General features: G+C 43.4%; 1 long non-coding RNA gene across 1 annotated transcript in view; it reads left to right on the forward strand.

The window, feature by feature from the left end:
* Window positions 1-3664: 3664 nt before the first annotated feature.
* The window catches only part of LOC117440388 (uncharacterized), a 15021-nt gene continuing 4322 nt past the window's right edge, over window positions 3665-14363 (forward strand). Inside the window, exons 1-2 of the long non-coding RNA XR_004551255.1 lie at window positions 3665-3753; window positions 3924-4067. This is a non-coding gene — a long non-coding RNA (uncharacterized lncRNA). The remainder of the gene's footprint in view (window positions 3754-3923; window positions 4068-14363) is intronic.

Here is a 14363-nt window from a genome sequence, read left to right on the forward strand (position 1 = left end):
ATATGTTTGCATGACATTAGTTATTTATATTTTGATATCACTTAATTATACGTTTAATACATTTAATTCAAGCTAAGGTACATGTGATGGTAGCTAGTTAGCAGTGTTGGGTGTAACGTGTTACAAAAGTAACGGAGTTACAGTAATATATTACTTTTTGCTGTAGCGAAGTAATGTATTGCATTACTAATGAAATGTGGGTAATATATTACCCGTTACAATGCTCAGTAACGCAGTTACAACACATTTTAACTCGAAATTAAATGGTGTTTTGTTTTTGAAGAATGTACTAACATAGCGAGATATTCCGATACCAGTTTTCAAGCACAGTAAATATCCTCTTCCCAGAGTATATGATGGGACCAAACGGATGAGTATCACTTGGATGTCTTGTAATAATGGACCAAGAGTCTCTTTAAATGATGATGATGATGATGATGATGATGATGATGATGATGATGATGATGATTAATACATGGTTTTAATAATACTTTTGCCTTTCAATGTTTGCCAGTCATTTTGTTCTGGAACCGGGCCTGTACACGGCCATATACTAAACACACTACAGAGCCCATTCCGTGTCCTGTTAGTGTTCACTTCCTGTCTGCCTTCTTCTGGTGATTTATCTGACGTCCAGCGCTCCGTCTTTTAACCTCTTTTCCTTTCTCTTTCTTGATCCTCCTTAGCAACCTTCATTATAGTCCTTGACAGCGGTCTGTACTACTGGATTAACAACGTGTCACATGTTAAGAATTTACAATCAGAATCGAGTATTCAACCAAGCCGTGTAATAAAAGTTGTTAGTAGCCTTAAGGGCCTACACAGTTGTTAAGCTATACCACATTGCCCTTCACTGGATGTATAATGTGCTGCACTAAACTACATTTTAGCATTTAAAATAACTAGCCATTCGTTTGCGGTTATTTTGGTGAAAGTAACTAAAAAGTAGTGTAACTCATTACATTTCAGAGACAGTAATATTGTAATGTAACTTATTACTTTCAAAAGACAGTAATAGGTAATATGTAATATATTACATTTTGGAAGTAACTTGTCCAACACTGCTAGTTAGTGCTCTTACCTGTGAGGCCTCCTCCAAACAGCATAATAACCAGACTGTATCATTAAAACTAAGTACCAGTTCTAGATCCTTGACTTTAGACAAACAATTCAAAAGACAACATGTATTTAAATTCATTTCATTTAATTTCAAACCTTTATTTAACCAGATTGGTCCCATTGAGATCATAGATCTCTTTTTCAAGGGAGACCTGCAGCATATAGGTTCCACATGAAACATAAAACAATAAAGGACATTATACATTATATTTACAGGATACATAGTTATAGACATTTACAAGTGCCCATTGTATCAGCAAGCATTTCATTTAGCCTAGCTTTAAAATACCAATCTTTATTTGAATGTGCCTCTTAACCTGATATATTAGTTATACAGTAATAGTATTGACAATCTAAAAAAACTGAGCCACTCAACAGTCAACTTTATGTTTCTTATTGTCCAAAGCATTTATTCAGTGGCGGCTGGTGGAAAATATTTTTGGTGGGGCTATTGATAGAGTGAGTAAAAAAATTGTTTTGGGAGAAATGACCCCTTAAAGGAGACCTATCATGCTATATTTAAATGATATAGTGTATGACCATACCTATATAAGGTATATTTATACATTTTATTTTTCAAAATACCAAACAGATCATTTTTTAAACATGCCTCGTTTCGCTCATTTTCGCTCTATTCCAAGCCGTCTTTGAAAATTCTGAGCAGCAGCTGACCACGCCCCCCTGCAGAAGAGCAGGCATGAGCCGGCGAGAGTCACGTTACCATGCTTGCTGTGATTACGAGTGTCGAATAAACATGTCATCTCAGAGCAATGCATGTGTTCAAGCATATTATCAATTTGATCCAGAAACTGACCCTGAAGCAGCGGAGGTTTTGGTGGAGGTGCAAAAATCTCGGTTGCAGCAGGACGTTTCTGAATGGTTAGCTGACAAGCTGTTGTCCCTATTTATTTTACTCTGTTACGATGCTTGCTCCTTATTCCGTTCATATTTTGTCTAATTAGCAAGAATGCAATGTGTACAGTTTGTAACGCAAAAACAGCGATATATATATATATTTATAAAGGGAGACATTCATATTGTCAGCATATATACAATGGCCTCATTGCGTTTAATAGTTTACAGTCCTTTTCTTCCAACATCGTGCAACAACCGTTGGAAAGTTGAATAACTTAGGATGATAAAAAGTATAACTCCAACAACACCTCAGTTGTCAGCAATGTGTGTAGTTTCATGTGTTTTTAAAAGCTCAGTTATTGACTTCTTTGTGCAAATTGCGCCATGATGCCTTCTGAACGGAGAATGTGTGCTGCATGGAGATACCACAGGTAACATTTTTGATAGCTTTACTAAGTTGTCTGTTTAAATACATTTTTCACATGTCATTCAATATGTTTATCACAATGTGTCAAGACGGATGCAGTAACTTGAGGACTCTGTAACCTGTATGGTGGACCATCCTGGATTGGAGCCTGTGTGCCTAAATGTGTTCTCCCTGCAGAATGCATTGAATATTTACAGAGCTGAACATGGTGGACTACAGTTGAGGCAAATTGAGCAGTGAGTGGTTTGTTTGTTTTGACTGAAATTGTAAAACGAATGCTAATATTGTTCATGGAAATAAATACTGGTGTATATGGCTTTATGCAATCTTTCATTCTGTCATTGTACTATTATATACTACAATGGCATAACACACCCATGTGTACGACAAAAAGGTCCACACACACAACCTTATGCTTTTGAAATCAGAATATTCTTTACCCATCCAAACATGAATAATCACGACACATTTTGATATCAACTTGGAACTTTATTGTCAAAATCAACGGTTAAAAAAACCCATACAAAAAAACTAAATGTAGCCTACTTGTATTTTGTATAAATGACACTAAATATTTGTACAGAAGCTTTGTGAGCTGGTGCTGGGGCTTCCTTGGACGCAGGATCAGAGTGGTGATTCCGGCCTGCGTTGTCCTCAGGATACGCAGGGAGTTTCCTGATCCGTGAAATGTCGATGTTGGGTTCAGACAGCAGCCAAATTGAACCGTGTAGCATACCCGGCGATGACCTCCTCCCTGTCAGGTCGCTCATAATGGTGCAGGGTCCACAAAGACTTGGTCGAAGATGAGGTCCATCAAGTTGGCCACGTAGGGCTGTGCAATGGTAAAAAAAGCACAACAAAAAATGTGGTTTAGATTAGTATATGCATGTAAAAAACTGAAAGTTCTTTCTAATTTTATATTTGTAAATAGTTGTATAATAAATATTTTAAACACTTACGGAATGTGGGGTCAGTCTTTACTGGTTTTGCTCTGCATTCTCCCTTCCTGGCCTTTGGGAGCTGCAGTTTATACAGAGGGTTTCCAGTGGATGTAGTGGCTTGTGCACGCTCAGCGTTTTCATTGTAGTGCATGGCTGCCAGGTACAGTCTTTCATTTCCGCCATGATAAAAAAAAATGTAAATAATAGCAAAGGATGTACAAATTGTCACTAATTAGTAAGTATGTGAGGGGGGGTGCATGCTAGTGTGTGTTAAGATGAGATACAAACCATCCCTTGATTGCAAAGTGAATGCAGACTACCTTTGCCCTGCAGCGCAATGACATCATCAATGATGAGCTACCTGTTGGAGAGACCCTGGAACGCTGGCCTGCCTTGACAATGGAATCACAGGTGAAAATATGTTATTTATTACAACTATATAATAATTGTGTGTGCCTTTGTCACTGATAGCTTGGCATGTTTACTCAGATTTAGCATGTTATGTTTCTGTTTATCTCTGCTGCCTTCAGTCCACATATAAATTGTACACTGAATTAAATAGTCATTTTATATGTTGGCAGAGTTTCACAGGATAACGAACCTCAACCTGAAGAACCACTTTTACAAGGAGTTGGATCGGCATGCTGTTGAGCTTGTTCAGGAAGAAGGCGGCACGCAAAGGCGAAGTGTCTGAAGTTCAGCTCTTCACCGCCTATGACCTCCAGGTGAGTCGGTTAAGCCTCTTGGTGTTTTATTATCATACTAGAGTGGAGTTTTCTGTGTGTGTGTTGGGGGGCGGGGGGTCAGCCTGATAGGGTTAGATTTATTATTAAGATACTTGTGTTTGGGGAGGGAACAGCAGTGTTAATGTTATTGCACCTTGTTGTTGTGCTAATGAGATACAGGTGGGATCGCAGATGCCGCAATTACTTCAAAATGGTCATCTCTCCAGTCGTGGAAGAGCCCTTGTGATATAAATGGTTGTGTGGCTAATGCTGTTTAGCATCCAAAGTAAAACAAAGATATGTTTTCGCACTCAAGGATCTAGGTGACGTCCATAGCCGACGTGCTGCTCTCCTCCCTGCCTGGATCTCTGCACGAGGATGACTCCAGGTTTCTGAGGCTGTGGCATGTAAGTCAGCATAATAACTGTTTTCAATGTATGTGACAGATCATCAAAAAATATAGTTTATCTTATAAATATACACACATACACACACACACACACACACACACACACACACACACACACACACACACACACACACACACACACACACACACACACACACACACACACACACACACACACACACACACACACACACACACACACACACACACACACACACACACACACACACACACACACACACACACACACACACACAGACAGACAGACAGACGCACATACGCACATACACAGGCATACACACACATACACACACACACACACACACACACACACACACACACACACACACACACACACACACACACACACACACACACACACATAGATACACGTATACAAACACAGGCACACACATGCAGACACACACAGATACATAGACACATACACATACATAGACACACATAGACAGACACACACACACATACACATGCATATATACACACACGCACACACACATACATACATAGGCAGGCACAGGCAGGCACACACACACACACACACACACACACACACACACACACACACACACACACACACACACACACACACACACACACACACACACACACACACACACACACACACACACACACACACACACACACACATATACATAGACATACATAGACACACACACATACACATGCAGATATACACACACACACTGATACATAGACATGCACACACACATACATACACACAAACATACGCACACACACACATAGATACAATATTTGTATGTATTCATGCAAACTGTGAAGAAGCTTGAACATGATTTGAGTAAGAAAACTGTGAACTGTTTTTGGGGCCTGTGAACATTTGGTTTTGTGAGGACAAAGGAAGAGGGGGAAGGTGTGGAGTTGACATACAGTCATCTCAGATCCCTGTGATAAGGAAGCTGAGCCACTGGGATTGGGGACTTAAGATGTGAGCTGTTGATACTAATTTGGGCAGCCAATCATTGGTCTGGAAGGGAGGCGCAGATAACTCCTCCTTTGGTCAGCGAGGTATTTAGACAGGAACCCCGCTGTGTTCGCTCTCTCTCTCCTCGTGCCGCTGGGACTGGAGGTCTGGCGGCCTGTGGGCAGGAGCCAGGAGTAGGCCAAACTCCTGACATTACACATATGATACGATATGGTTGTGTATGGTAATGTATTTGATTGTATTGCATTGTATATTACCATTAAAGTGGATTATTGTTTAACGGTTAAGTGTATGCTCTGGGTTTCCTTCCTGTAAGATAACGGCTTGTGTAGGGACGCGAGGAGATTTGGAAATGCGGCCTAGTTATCATTTATATCTCCTAACAAATGGTGATCTCGACGTGCCGAATAAACATGAGCTGTGGAAGGATTCAGGCGACCAGACTAGGTCGGGAACAAACACTTTTAGACGCCTCGGACAACAGCAGGGCCCTGCGCCACTACAAATGAGGTAACGAAACTGTAGGATTGTCTGTAGGCGTTTCAGAGTGTTTTTGAATTTTGAATGGAGTATACAATGCATATTTTTTACTATGTTAGGAAAGTTATATAAAACACGTGAAAGTTGATCGCAAGGTACAGAGAGTCCTGTGTGAAGAGAAATAAAGCAGTTTAGCGTGGATCTCAGGTAAGTTTATTCCTGAAGTGACGTGGAAGCGGTGCAGTTCGTGGGCTGTGGGTGTAATTCCTACACGGCGAAACCTGGACGCTCGATATTTTCAGATCGAGCCGCCGTTTAAAACTGGGGGTAAATAAGAGTCCAAGACCAAATAAGCGAAAGTGTCAGCGGACTTTTATATGTTAAATCCTTGGGAGAGAGCGCTAACGTCACCTACATTGTGACGAGACCAGCTCTCGTTTCCCTTGTCTGTAAACATTAATTTGAAAGGCTGACGTAAACATAACGTTGATCGCAAGGTAGACAGAGAGTCCTGCGTGACGACATATGAAGCACGTTATCAAGCTAAGCTAGACAAACTGTACGGGGAATAAATCTGTGTGATTTTTACCTGAATAACCTGTGTGACCGATTGTCTGTGATAATCAGACATTCGCTCAGAAGAGTGAAGCTCATTTGTGCTCTGCTGCTGCCATCTAGTGGCTGAAAAGGGGGGAAGCACGTTAATTAAGTCAGATAAATAAAAGCGAAGTCAATATATTGCGTATATTTAAATAAATGAGCTGTCTGTAGGTTGTCATTGTTGATTAGTACAGACCTTGTTTTATGTTGGTAAATGTAATGGTACAAAAGCAAGCTATTCATCACAATTGGATTTTTAGGTTATGAATAAAACGAAAAGTAGTAGCATAAGGGATAATCAGAAAGGTTTTTGAACGCTTGTCAGTTATGACAGAGGTGCTTATGCCCGCTTCGGTTTTCAATGTACGCCATCACGTTAAAACAGGATTGGTGGCATTTTCAGTTCATTGATTGCTTCCACACGCCTTCCCCCTCCTTGTCTCTTTCACGACTATAGTTAATGCATTAGAACGATTGTCAAGTTGCCGTGTTTCTACAAATCGAACTCGCTGTTCCGGAACGGCCTTTCAAAATGAAAGCCAAAGGCCGCTGTTCGCCAGAGAGGCCTTCACAATAAAACAGTAATTAGCTTAACAATATATTTAACTTATATTGCGTCCTTAAATATTGATTTTAATTCATTACAGATCTAACCTGCTTGCAACACAACTTAGATAAACAATTTCAAGTGGTTAAAGGGGGTTTCCTGTCTGGCTCATTTGATTTAGAACTGAAGTAAGGGAGAATAGTGTTTTATGAGTCATTCCTCATGGTTCCATCCATCCATCCATCTTCTCCCGCTTATCCGTGGTCGGGTCGCGGGGGTAGCAGTTCCAGCAGAGAGCCCCAAACTTTCTTTTCCCTGGCGACATCAACCAGCTCTGACTGGGGGATCCCAAGGCGCTCCCAGGCCAGCGAAGAGATATAATCCCTCCACCTGGTCCTAGGTCTACCCCTTGGTCTCTTCCCAGCTGGACGTGCCTGGAACACCTCCCTAGGGAGGCGCCCAGGTGGCATCCTAACTAGGTGCCCGAACCACCTCAACTGGCTTCTTTCGACGCGAAGGAGGAGCGGCTCAACTCCGAGTCCCTCCCTGATGACCGAACTTCTCACCTTATCTCTAAGGGAGACACCAGCCACCCGGCGGAGGAAACCCATCTCGGCCGCTTGTATCCGCGATCTCGTTCTTTCGGTCATGACCCATCCTTCATGACCATAGGTGAGGGTAGGAACGAAAATGGCCCGGTAGACAGAGAGCTTTGCCTTCTGGCTCAGCTCCCTTTTCGTCACAACGGTGCGGTAAAGCGACTGCAATACCGCTCCCGCTGCTCCGATTCTCCGGCCCATCTCACGCTCCATTGTTCCCTCACTCGAGAACAAGACCCCGAGATACTTGAACTCCTTCACTTGGGGTAAGGACTCATTCCCTACTTGGAGTGGACAGTCCATCGGTTTCCTGCTGAGAACCATGGCCTCAGATTTGGAGGTGCTGATCCTCATCCCAGCCGCTTCACACTCAGTTGCGAACCGATCCAGTGAGTGCTGAAGGTCGCAGACCGATGAAGCCATCAGAACCACATCATCTGCAAAAAGCAGTGGTGCAATCCTTAGTCCACCGAACTGCAGACCCCCCCCCCCACGACTACGCCTCGAAATCCGATCCATGTATATTACAAACAGGATTGGTGACAAAGCGCAGCCCTGACGGAGGCCAACCCTCACCGGAAATGGGTCCGACTTACTGCCGAGGACCCGGACACAGCTCTCGCTTTGGGAGTACAGAGATTGGATGGCCCTGAGTAGAGACCCCCTCACCCCATACTCCCGCAGCACCTCCCACAGTAACTCCCTGGGAACCCGGTCATACGCCTTCTCCAAGTCTACAAAACACATGTAGACCGGATAAGCGTACTCCCAGGCCCCCTCCAGGATCCTTGCGAGAGTAAAAAGCTGATCCGTCGTTCCACGACCAGGACGAAATCCGCATTGTTCCTCCTCAATCTGAGGTTCGACAATCGGCCTGACCCTCCTTTCGAGTACCTTGGAGTAAACTTTCCCGGGGAGGCTGAGTAGTGTGATGCCTCTGTAATTGGCACACACCCTCTGATCCCCCTTTTTGAAAAGGGGGACCACCACCCCGGTCTGCCACTCCTTCGGTACTGTTTCCGACTTCCACGCAACATTGATGAGACGTGTCAACCATGACAGTCCCTCAACACCCAGAGCCTTCAGCATTTCCGGGCGGATCTCATCCACCCCCGGGGCTTTGCCACTGTGGAGTTGTTTGACGACCTCAGTGACCTCCCCCCGGGAGATTGGTGTCGATCCCCCGTCATACTCCAGCTCTGCCTCTAACATAGAGGGCGGAGTTGTCGGGTTCAGGAGTTCCTCAAAGTGTTCTTTCCAACGTCCCAACACTCCATCAGTTGAGGTCAACAACGTCCCATCCTTACTGTACACAGCTTGGATGGTTCCCTGCTTCCCCCTCCTGAGGTGTCGGACAGTTTTCCAGAACAACTTTGGTGCCGCCCGAAAGTCCTTCTCCATGTCTTCTCCGAACTTCTCCCACACCCGCTGCTTTGCCTCGGCCACGGATGAGGCTGCTGCCCTTCGGGCCTGTCGGTACCTTGCAACTGCCTCGGGAGTCCCCCGGGATAACAAATCCCTGAAGGCCTCCTTCTTCAGTCGGACGGCTTCCCTGACCACCGGTGTCCACCACGAGGTTCGAGGGTTACCGCCCCTTGAGGCACCTAGGACCTTGAGACCACAGCTCCCCACCGCGGCTTCGGCAATAGAGGCTTTGAACACCGACCACTCTGGTTCAATGTCCCCAACCTCCACAGGAATGCCCGAAAAGCTCCGCCGGAGGTGTGAGTTGAAGGCCTCCTGAACTTGGGCCTCCTCCAGACGTTCCCAGTTCACCCGAACTACACGTTTGGGCTTACCAGGTCTATCCAGAGGCTTCCCCCGCCACTCGACCCAACTCACCACCAGATGGTGATCAGTTGACAACTCCGCCCCTCTCTTTACCCGAGTGTCCAAAACATACGGCCTCAGGTCCGATGATACGATAACGAAATCGATCATGGACCTTCTGCCTAGGGTGCTCTGGTACCACGTACACTTATGAGCATCCTTATGTTCGAACATGGTGTTTGTTATGGCCAATCCATGACTAGCACAGAAGTCCAGTAACAAACCACCACTCCGGTTCAGATCAGGGGGGCCGTTCCTCCCAATCACGCCCCTCCAAGTGTCTCCATCATTGCCCACATGTGCGTTGAAGTCTCCCAGCAAGACTAAGGAGTCCCCTTCAGGAGCCCCATACAGGACTCTTTCCAGGGTCTCCAAGAAGGCCGAATACTCTGAACTGCTGTTGGGTGCATAAGCACACACAACAGTCAGAGTTTTCCCCCCCATAACCCGCAGGCGTAGGGAGGCGACCCTCTCGTCCACTGGGGTAAACTCCAACAACGAAGCACCTAACCGGGGACTTGTGAGTATCCCCACACCCGCCCGGCGCCTCACACCTTGAGCAACTCCGGAGAAGAATAGAGTCCAACCCCTATCCAGAAGTAAGGTTCCAGAGCCGACGCTGTGCGTAGAGGTGAGCCCAACCAGATCCAACTGGTACCGCTCCACCTCCCGCACAAGCTCCGGCTCCTTCCCCCCCAGAGAGGTGACGTTCCACGTCCCCAAAGCCAGCTTCTGTCGCCCGGGTCTGGTCCGTCGAGACCCTCCGCTTTCACTGCCACCCTTCTGGCAGCGCACCCGACCCCATCGATGTTTCCCGTAGGTGGTGGGCCCGCGGGACGGAGAAGCGGAGGTGTTGCCCACGTTGCCTTTTTGGGCTGGGCCCGGCCGGGCTCCGTGGCAAGCCCGGCCACCAGACGCTCGCCGACGAGTCCTCCTTCTGGGCCTGGCTCCAGAAGGGGACCCCGGGCTTCCTCCGGGCCGGGTATCCTCACTTCTTGTTCTTGTTTCTTTCATGAGGTCTTTCTCATGGTTGCTGAAGATAAATCATCAGTTTGTCTGGACTTTGATATAGAGATAGGATCATGGTGGAGAAGGAAGACCTTTTTTGGTTTCAAATTAAAGAAGAGTTTAAGGATGAAGTAAGCAGGACTTCAACTGGTCAAAAGAGATTTTAAAGTTTAATATTCTTGGTTAGCAAACAAGACATCTGATTATTATGTCACACATGATAATCTTGTTATAGAAACTAGCTTAAAATATTGGAGAAAATATGAAGATGTTCTCTCGTAGTGTGTGGAATATGTGATGCTGGAAACATGTACGTTTTTCAATTTATAGGAGAAAATGGTTTCCTGAAAGAGTTGTTGGGTAAATATGTAGCAATGGATGAAACAATTTTTAGAGTGAGTTTTTGTAATATCATTTGTAGACATCAATTAGGTTGTTTAGATGGCATTTAACAATTAAGACAGATAGTATGATTACAAAGAGTCAGAGTGGAAAGGGTTGGATTTATTTAACCTCGGTGTGCTAGATTTTTTATAGGTAATGCGTCCCGAGACCTGGACTCCCCCTCTGAGTTAGAAAAGGCTACGATCCCGACCCTCCAAGCAGACAAAAGACCTAACCCAACAGGAGACTCCTCCTTCTCCGTCGAACAGACAGAGAACCAGAGCTGAAACAACAACAACAAGACTGCAGCCAGAACTATCTCCACCTGTGGCATCCAGAACCAAACAGTATGCTGACGGGCAGAAATCTACGCTCATCAGTCCCTCAGACGGGACCATGAAGTTCCAAGCTGAGCACAAGAGCAAAGTGTGGGACATGAGAGCAGAATCTGCCCTCCATAAAAACAGCAGGGAGACTGTAAAGGAGGAGATGAAATGCAAAGCAGTGCAAGAACATTAGCATGATGGGGCATGCAGATGTAACTGGGCCAATGGCTGCCTAAAAGAGTTACAGCTGATGAAGTTACAGCTGATGGACTAAAGAGAACACAGAATCAGAGGAGTTGGCATGGTCGATTAGATGTGAGGAGGTCGGGGTCACGGCTTGAGATAACCAGAGGAGGAGAAAAGGAAAACGGGAATGAGTGAGTTTACACATAAACACACTTATTCACAAAACGCACATTTAAAGCATAAATACGTAAAGACAGAAAGATTTATTAAATTAAAAATAGCAGTAAACTATTAGAGTAAAATGAGAACACACTGAGGGTTAAAGGGGGCCACATGACAGAGTACAACCATATTCTTCAATCTTTTCATCAGGTTAACAAAATATTCTTTGACATTTTTTATTCACGTGTGAATAAAGTAGTGGGATAGTTTTAGGAACCACTCTATAAGACAAATCTTTATCTGTATGGATAATGTTAAAGGGAGAGCTGGTGCCAAGCCAGATATAGTATTCCAATCTAAATAATTGATTTCACCATTGTAGCATAGTTATTACCATAGGAAATATGAAATGACTTCTGTTTTTAAATCCTTGATAAAGGAGGGAGTAATGGTTGCATGTTCAGACATCCAGGGTTCCACACACTGCTAAAGAGTTTAACATTGATTTTTAGGTGGACCAGAATTTATGACATGTGGTTGTTATACCATTGTTATCGTGAACAAAACATAAATAAGGACATAGTATCTGCTTGAAGATGAATGGATTTCATATCCTAGAGGGGATTAGTTATTGTGAAGACTCCACAAGGTATTTACTAATGTATTGTGAAGAACTTGAATTGACTTGATAAATAAGTGAAGATAAGAAGATGTATTGACCATAAATTAGTCAATTGGTAAATAAAAATAGCGGAAAAGAGGGGAACTATTAAAGTGAAGTGGAAAATCAGTCTAATACACACTGATAAAAAAAAGGGGGGTGCAAGTATGCACTGGATTTTTTATTCGTGTGTGAATTTGGTAGTGTTTTAATTTGTTACAGTATTGATCAGTTCAAAGGGAGAGTTTTAGTAACAGCTCTATAAGATCAGATAAATATTTATTTATATAGGTCATGTTGAAGGGAAAGCTGGTTCTAAACAAAATATAGTATTTCAATTTGAGGTACTGGTTTCATGTTCAGACACCCAGAGTTCCACGCACTGTTAAAGAGGGTAACATTGTTCTTTAAGTGCACCAGAATTGAAGATAAATTGATAGAATGAGTTATGGAATACATAGCAGATCTTTACAGATCCTAGTAATGTTTTGACACAAGATAGTGATGTACACATGTTTCTGAAATAGATCTATTAGTCATTTTAATACTAATTAGGTGTAAATGAATTGCAGTAATAGTAATAGTACAATAAGGAAGTGACATTTTTTTGGCTAGACACTTTTCAGGGAATGTGGGAAACAGCAAGGAGGGGTTGGAGATATCTTGAACATTATAGTTGTAATTGTGAATTAATAAATGATGGCGCTCCATATATACAGATTTGTATAGACGGAGGATGCTGGCCTGTGCTGGAACATCAAAGTCTCTGCAGAGCACGACACATGGCCAAAAAGACTGAGACCAACTGACCGACAGGGTAACTTGGGAAGGCACTGTCAATGACTGACTCTGCGGTGAACCTGACCAAACCTGACTTTACAACCTGACAGTGTGAGTGTGTGTATGTCTGCACCTGATCAGTGCAACTGCATGATTTAAAACGATGACTAATCAAGCATGTTTTGGACTAACACATTATTTTTGGGTGATAATAATGTGTGAAATGAGAGGTTTCCTAACATTGCACAAAAGGGGAAACCGTATCTAATCTGCTTCATGATGTTTCACTCCCACAGGAGGTGGCGGTTTGAAGAATGTGAAACTCAAACTATGACATTTGGAATTCTGTTTCTTTTAGGACTGAATGATGGAGAGAAACACTCTCAAGTGTTTACTGTGGGAAATGTTTGGTATTGTCTTATAATCCATTATGACCTGAAGGTTTTCTTCCATACAGGTTTTTGTTTACACATGAGAAAATGTGTAAAAAAGGGGGAGTGTAAACGTTACAATGTACATTTTTCATTTAGGGACTGAAAGGAACCGGCTGGCACAACTCCATTGTTCAATCTGACCATTGATTGACAGTTTTAGAATTGACCTGCTCCATATTTGGGGATAAGAGGCTGTTTGATGAATGTTGACATGTCTCTAGTATTGATTGAGTTATAGCAGGTAACACAGATAGAGAATCAGTGGCCAAGGGGCTACCAGAGAGATGTAAGTCCAGAATGGAATAATGGAGAGGCTGACCGGTGAGTAATGTTTCAACAGACAACATCATGTAACTAGCCTGGTAAAGAAGTAAAAGCCATAGACTTTATTGTTTAGGTCATTATGGGGATATACATTTCATCTACATTTGTAATAGAAAGACATTTGATGACAGTTTGTGAGAATTCTGTATTCATTTTTTTAGTGGGATAATATCTAAGCACTGACGGGTAGAAGCAGTATCACCAGGAAGCCATTCACTTTGTTAGTATTGTGATTTTGGTTGTTTTTGAATCCATATTCGATTAGTGTGTTTCTTTACCAGAAACATTAGCAGTTCAAATCATATTTTTAGATTTTTAATGGGATCTCAGGGATTTCATTTAAATAAATACAGATGCTTGTCAGAAATTCAGAGCTATTGAAATATGTTATTTAGTTTACCTAAAGATGTTGTGGTTCTTATTTAGTGGGCACAGTCCAAGTATTAAGATTCTGAAGCTGCACAATTAATTTAGAAAACCTGTGCACCGCCGTCTGTTATTGTAAGACACCCCACCAACAGGCTCCAAGTTGCCACGCACTGGTGGGTCAAACAGCCGAGGGCCTCAGAGCCCGGAGCGTA

This window comes from Pseudochaenichthys georgianus, chromosome 24 (genome assembly GCF_902827115.2).
Source record: "Pseudochaenichthys georgianus chromosome 24, fPseGeo1.2, whole genome shotgun sequence".
Lineage (NCBI taxonomy): Eukaryota > Metazoa > Chordata > Actinopteri > Perciformes > Channichthyidae > Pseudochaenichthys > Pseudochaenichthys georgianus.